The sequence below is a fragment of the Amblyomma americanum genome, chromosome 11, assembly GCF_052857255.1.
Source record: "Amblyomma americanum isolate KBUSLIRL-KWMA chromosome 11, ASM5285725v1, whole genome shotgun sequence".
NCBI lineage: Eukaryota > Metazoa > Arthropoda > Arachnida > Ixodida > Ixodidae > Amblyomma > Amblyomma americanum.
In genome coordinates, this window is record NC_135507.1 from 75,522,856 (window position 1) to 75,530,722 (window position 7,867).

Consider the following 7,867-nt stretch of genomic DNA (forward strand, 5'->3'; position numbering starts at 1 on the left):
CGCACTCTGACATAGTGGCGTCGACTTTCATGCAAAGAGCTAATATGTCCTGAATGTATGATACATAGGACTCTGTGGACGTTTGTGCACGGCATGCGAGCTCCTTCTTCGCAGCGAGCTGACGCCCGAATGGCTTACCAAACAGGTCACAAAGCTTGCGCTTGCAGAGATCCCAGCTGGTGAGTTCATCCTCGTGGGTCTCGAACCATACCCTGGCAGTGCCCGTCAGGTAGAAGATGACGTTGGCCAACTTTAGGGTCGGGTCCCACCTGTTGTGTGTGCTCACGCGCTCGTACATTGCGAGCCAGTCCTCCACGTCGACGCCGTCCTTTCCGTTGAAGGTCCCAGGATCTCTCGGATGGGCAATGATGAACGCCGGGTTGGCGGACGCCGACGGAGCGGCCCCTTCGCTGGTCATGGTTGAAGAGCCGGCGAGCTGACGACCGCTGCGGAGTTCCGTGCTTGCTGTGGCTGTACCCCGCACCTCACACCAATAATGTAACGTGAAGATGTGCACACCAAAAGGGAAAAATATATTTACAGGGAAACAACATACAGCCACGCAGCCGAACAACCGGGCACGCGAAGCCCAGCCGCAGAAACGCACTTCGTCCTCTTCGCGTTCCAAGCGCGAGCGCACCAAGCACGAGCGTTCCAAGCACAAGCACAACCGTAGCAATATGCTGATTCGCACGGTTACAAAGTAATTCGGCAGTGACACTTAAAGGGGCTGTGAAGGGGGCTCTAATAATGTTGCGGCATGCCTGGGATATTGAATCACGCCGCTTCACGAATAGCGTCCAGCAAGGATTTTTTAAAATGCGCTTTGTAGAAGCTGAGTTATCTACAGTTAAAATTTGAATTTCAGCGTATTCGCGCCTTTCCCTCTCCTCTCGTCACTTTTTGCACGCTGGAAGGTAGGCGCTCCTTCGCCGACCCACTTCTTAGAGCGGAGCTTCCCGACCCGCTGGAGCTAAGCGGCTTATTGGCCGCGGCAACGGTAGCTGCCTGACGTCTGAAAGAATCTAACCAATATGGCCACCTCTAACCATGTCTATGCAGATGCGGGGAACGGAGGAAGGCGCGAGCATGAAAAAGTCGCCGGGAAAGGCTCGCCAACTTTGACGCCTGATTGTGGGTCGTCTGCTGCGTGTAGAAGAGTATTATTTGGCTCTGGTTTTCATGGCAACACAGTGCAGTGATTAAGTGAGTTAATGTCCCCTCCTCGGAAGGCGTTTCAGAGCCCCTTTAACACTGCTTAAGTGTGAAAAGGCCAAAGCGCGCCCGCTCACGTAGTGAACGCAGTCGTCCACTCTCTATGCATAGAACACGATCCCACACAAACGCCCGATATGACTACTTGCGGTGAACCGAGGTGGCAGAAGCCTCGCTTACATAAACCCGACAGCGGCGGGTCGAGTTAGGGGATCGAGTTGAGCAAGGTCAGCCCACCTCGACGACTGCGCGTTTACATGAACTCGATTTTAGCGAGTCGAGACCGGTTCAACTGCAGCGACACCAAGCATCGAGCAGGCAACGGGAGAGGGTAGTGGCAGCCTCCAAGGTAGCGGCACGGTATCTCTGTCTCGAAGGCATGATGGCGCAAGCGAAGAACAGGTTCGCATTCATCATCTCCCCTCCCACTAGCCCGACTATTCGACTCGATCCGGTTTACATGCTATCTGCCGTTCGGGTCGAGCGAGTCAACCCACACCCTGCAGCGGAGTTGACTGGACTCTCTCTTTAGACGCAGTCTCCGCCCTACCGCGCTCCCATGCTCCACTAGGCCGCATCAGGTTGTTTGGGATGCGCCGACCGTTTGCATGAGGACGTACGCCACCTTCTAAGGTGAAAGCCTTTGATGGGTCATCGTTGTCCGTCCGTCCGCGAACCCGGCCACACTATGACGTCATGCATCAATAGCATAACTGCTGTGACGTTCCTTGTGTGTGCTACGAGGGTCCGCGTTCGACGGCGCGGCGTAGACGGAGCCCCCAGTGGCGGCGAAAGCACAACCGGACCCCCTTACATGTTTCTACTGTATATGGCTACAAGCAACTTGAGTGGGATTGCTTTCGGGCCTGCCGCCGTGGACCGTACGGAGACGACCCAGGTGACAGCGGCATCATCAATTACCGAGCCATACTCGTTGAGAGTGAACGACCAGAACGAAGGGGTTTAAGCACAACCGGCCCCCCTTTCCATAGTGTCGGCACAAGTCGAACGCCGCCGCCGCCGCCGCCGCCGACGCGGGGAGATGGGCGTTATCTTCCCCAATTGCCGTGGCCGTCCTAGGGACAAGGGGGCCTCGTTTCGGCGGGCCTGGCCCCGTGGCAAGACGGCGGGCATCATCAATCAACCCTTCCGAGCACATCCCAGGACAAGGGACCACTTTCCCGACCTTTTAGTGACCTCGCGTTCCGGCCTTGAGTGGCGAGTGTCATTTGAGGGAGAACGGAGGTCGGCGACCCGCGGGAACCGTCAACCAGCCAGAGCGCGCCTTACCACAGCCGACGCTACCTCGACGACAACCTTCTTTCCCTCGGACTCAACACGTGAGGGGGGCGAGACCATAAGTGCGGTGGTGTGTTTGTGCGCCCAAGTGAAAGCCCTAGGCCCCCCCCCCCTACTCCGGTGTGGGCGTCCTCACCTTAGGGAGTGTGGGGATAAGAGGATATAAAAATCGACAAGGAGTACCGAAGAAAAAACGCTCAGGACGACATCGTTCGCCAAGGGGGCCTTCAGCGCCGAAGCCCGACGGCGTGCAGCTTCTGCCAGCAACCGTTCGAGCTCAACTCCGGAGCCCCTCCACCGTCCCCATGAAGTCGTCGGCACGTAAGCTCGGACGACCCAGCCTCTGATGTATAATCATAATCATGTGTAATTATTGAATATATCTATTTGTTTAAACTGAGCCATACGGTGTCTCTTTGCCTCTCCGTCCCGTGTGGACCTGCGCATTATGGGGGGGGGGGGGTCATCACACTGGTGTCAGAAGTGGGGTCTCAAAAGCAAATGTCCTCTGAATGCTGCGACATTCATGACTTCAAAATTGTAATCAAAAGGGAATCACGGGACTGATTGTGGGAATTTTACCCCCATTTGAGAGGCTTGAGGCACCGGAGGGCTTGAGCGAAAAAAAAAATGTCTGTATCTGAGGGAGCTCCCACTCCACAGCCGTCGCTCGGAGCAAGCATGCTGGCATTAGGAAGCGTCATTCCGACGTTTACGGGAGATAAGACAGGGGTTCCAATCTGCGATTTTTTTTCCATGCTAGAAGAGATTGGGAAAATGGGGGGATGGTCCGATGCTCAAATGCTGGGAATGGCGAGGTGTAAGATGGCAGGAGCTGCTCATGATTTTGCATGGCGAGACGAAAAAGTAAAATGGTGGTGGTAGTGGTTTTATTAAACATAATAGTAAAAAGGAAGGAAAAGATTTTTGCTAGCCCCGGCATCTGCCATCGATACTGAAGCACCTGAGCTGGGACAGCGGAAATAAAGGACAGCAGGCAGAATGGAGAAATGAAATGAAAGAGGTGAGGGGACAGGAATAGAGGACAGGGGAAGAAGTAATATGTACAAACTATTTACACAATAAGTAATATGTCCAGGTTGTGCGCGTGATTAGTTCAGTTTAGAGGAATTAAATCACACACGCGCACAGAACTGTGTAGGTTACAACTGGAGTGGGGCGTCCAGTTATTAATCGTTCAAGGTAGAACTCGCGGAGCGTTCGGTCACTGCGTGTAACTACCTGACGGCGAACAGACGGGACGTCAAGCCCGTGTGTTCGAGGAATGCACAGAGGCTCACCAAAGTTCGCTCACGAGTGCGCGCACTGCCCTGCGGCCACAATAGCGTCTTGATGGAGTCTGGTAGTATGCCCTGCGCCCTATAGGCCGCGAGCATATCGCGACGAGCATCGGCGAACGCGGAGCAGCGAAGGAGCAGATGTTCTAGTGTTTCCACTGCACCGCATCCGTCACACACATCACACATCGCGATTCCGTGCCGCACCCGTCGTTCCCCGGGCCACACGCAGCCAATGCGCGCGCGGAGGATCATTGCACGTTGCGACCGTGTAAGTGCGCCACAAAATCATTTGCGGAATTTAAGAAGCTCGCGTTTGAGCATTTCGACACTGAACCACGTCACGTGCGGGTACAGAGGTTCCGTGACGCCGGACAGATGGTAGGGGAGGACGTGCGAACGTTTGCGTCGCGGCTTCAGCGCCTAGCACGCGATACGTTAAGCAGGGAGGAGGAAGGATACCAGCTAAAGGAGAAATACGCGGAGGATCTATTTAAAAAGGAAATGGCCGCTTTGTTCGTGGCTGGTCTGCAAGACCCCGTGCACCGGTTCGTGCTCTCGCGCAAGCCGAGCAATTTCGACCAAGCCGTGGCGGCCGCATTGGATGAGGAACGAAATGAGGCGTTAACGACAGCCGCAGCGAGAGTACGCTTCATAGAGAGAGCGGTGCTCAACCCTGAGGTTGCTCTCTTGACAGAGCGGTTAGATCGCTTAGAACAGCTGCTATCTCAGCAGGTGGAACGCCAGGTTGAAGCGCGCACTCAACAGCGCCCATTCGCTGGAAACCGGAGACCGCCACAAAGCTACAGGCGCGGTATGCGAGATTTTGAAGAAATCGTATGCTTCGCTTGCCAGGGTCGCGGACACATCGCCAGGTTCTGCCAAAACGTGCGCCGTGGGGAGCCACAAAGAGAAGTAGGCGAGACACGCCCTAAGCAAGCCTACAGCGGGGCTCCAGGTACCGAGACAAAAAACTAGATAGTCCTCCCCATCCTGAGGAGCATGGGGAGGGAGCAGTGGATGATGAGGTGGTGGTAGTTTGTGTGGCCGACGAGGCATGCCCTGTTGTGCGTTGCAAGTTAAATGGTTGTTGTATGGAATTGTTGATAGATACGGGGTCAAAGGTGACATTGCTTAAGGAGAGCAGTTTTAACACGCTTCGAAGGAAGGGGGACCGCGAGGTGTTGGAAGCGTCTGGTGGTATGGCAACCAAATTTGTAGGCATAACGGGGGACCCTCTTGGCATAAGTGGACTCTACCGGTTACACTTCTCTCTTGGCGGAATTGCATTGGAGCACCCCTGCTACGTATGCCCGGACACGGTGTCTCTGCCAAACGGAGTGTCAGGTATATTAGGGCAGGATTTTTTGAGAAAAGGGAAGGTAGTAGTCTCATTCTCTGAGGAAGAGGTTAATGCGGGCGGCTCAAAAGTTTCGTTTTTGAACAGGAGAGGGGCTGAGATTCGCATTACCGATATTGACACCCGTCAAACAGTGTGATGACCCCCCCCCCCATAATACGCAGGTCCACACGGTACGGAGAGGCAAAGAGACACCGTATATGGCTCAGTTTAAACAAACAGATATATTCAATAATTACACATGATTATGATTATACATCAGAGGCTGGGGCGTCCGAGCTTACGTGCCGACGACTTCATGGGGACGATGGAGGGGCTCCGGAGTTGAGCTCGAACGGGTGCTGGCAGAAGCTGCACGCCGTCGGGCTTAGGCGCTGAAGGCCCCCTTGGCGAACGATGTCGTCCTGAGCGTTTTTTCTTCGGTACTCCTTGTCGATTTTTATATCCTCTTATCCCCACACTCCCTAGGGTGAGGACGCCCACGCCGGAGTGGGGGGGGGGGGCTAGGGCTTTCACTTGGGCTCACAAACACACCACCGCACTTATGGTCTCGCCCCCCTCACGTGTTGAGTCCGAGGGAAAGAAGGTTGTCGTCGAGGTAGCGTCGGCTGTGGTAAGGCGCGCTCTGGCTGGTTGACGGTTCCCGCGGGTCACCGACCTCCGTTCTCCCTCAAATGACACTCGCCACTCAAGGCCGGAACGCGAGGTCACTAAAAGGCCGGGAAAGTGGTCCCTGTTCCTGGGATGTGCTCGGAAGGGTTGATTGATGATGCCCGCCGTCTTGCCACGGGGCCAGGCCCACCGAAACGAGGCTCCTTTGTCCCCGGGACGGCCACGGCAATTGGGGAAGATAACGCCCGTCTCCCCGCGGCGGCGGCGGCGGCGTTCGACTCGTGCCGACACTATGGAAAGGGGGGCCGGTTGTGCTTAAACCCCTTCGTTCTGGTCGTTCACTCTCAACGAGTATGGCTCGGTAATTGATGATGCCGCTGTCACCTGGGTCGTCTCCGCGCGGTCCACGGCGGCAGACCCGAAAGCAATCCCACTCAAGTTGCTTGCAGCCATATACAGTAGAAACATGTAAGGGGGTCCGGTTGTGCTTTCGCCGCCACTGGGGGCTCCGTCTACGCCGCGCCGTCGAACGCGGACCCTCGTAGCACACACAAGGAACGTCACACTCGCTCACCCTCCAGAAGAATGTTCTCCGAACATTTGAGTCCATGCAGCTCCCCTTGTCATTCTGAATCGCCTCGCACAGTGCGTCCTATTTTTCGCTGCACTCAACACCACTGCACAACACCATATGCCTCCGCTGTCATAACTGGCGTCTCCAGGGGCAGCACTGATCTTCTTTTACAGATAAACATGAAACTCGGCACCCAAGCCTCTCCTTTCTAGTCCAAACTGGACAAAAATAAATTTACCACAGTTACAAAGGAGCTCCCACTTCTAGCACGATCACGGCACAGACAAAAATATAGATAACGAAAGGAAGTAGGGCAGGTTCTGCATGCGCTCCGCATGCTCTCCTGTGAAGGTGTTACTTAATGACAGAAAGGTTTAACTACCAACTCCGATAACTTAACACATAAGCACATAGCAATGTTATGAGCTGCGGCATTACACAATTCTAACCAGTTCACAACTCCGCTCTGTTTACGCCATTAGTCCGACTTAGCTTTCCGATTTCGCAGCGGATATCGGCCTTCATGAGTCATACTAAGTAAGTCTGTGACCCTTTGTCTGCTTGGAGACTCGCGAGGGCTCGTGGCAGGAGCCTCTCCTGGCGTTATCTGCGCGGCAACCTCGCGCGCTTCTTCTTCTAGCAATGCCTGAAGTAAATCCGGTGGCATTCCGGAAGTCACCTCTGGCGCCTGCCGAACAAATGCAGGAGAGGGCGTTTCTTGCGAACTATCTGCGCGCTCCGCTTCACTTCTGTCCCCATCAAAATCCGCGCTTTCCCTTTCCTCATTTTGTGAATACTGAACCGGTGCCGACTTGAGGCGATTTGCGTGTATCCTTATCAAGCGCCGGTTCACGTCTCGGACTCTGAAGTTTACCGGAGAAAGCTTCTCGACAACCTCGCACGGTCCTCTCCACTTCGTCTGGAACTTACGAGCTAGCCCAATCTGCCTTTGGCAGTTTTCAATGTACAAGCTGTCCCCCACATCAAACGGCGCGTCTCTAGCACTGCGATCGTGCACCTCCTTCCTGCGCTTCGCCGCTTTCTTTAAGGCCTCCTTTGCGATGTCCCTCGCCACTTGCAAGCGCGATTCTAGCTCAACCTTATAGTCGTCCAGTGAAGCGTATGGGACACGACGGGGGCCCTCTGGCACTTCACTAGGCTGGTCCGGGTCTCGGCCGTAGATAAGAAAGAATGGCGATTCGCCCGTGCTCTCGTGTGCTGCGGAATTGTAGGCAAACATTGCATACGGGAGCCACAAGTCCCAGTCCCGCTGGTCGCGCGAAACAAAATGCGACAGGAACCCGGCCACGGTTTGGTTCAGTCGCTCCACCGCGCCGTTGTAAGCCGGATGGTACGGTGTTGTCTGCTTCTTAGCGATCTTAAGCAGCTCGCAAACTCTCCTCATTAGCTGCGACACGAAGGTCGTCCTTCCTTGGTCGGAGCACATTTTGTACGCGTGTGTGCCTTCAGATGTAGAGAGCGGCGCCGTGGGAGTGCTTGAGCCGGTCG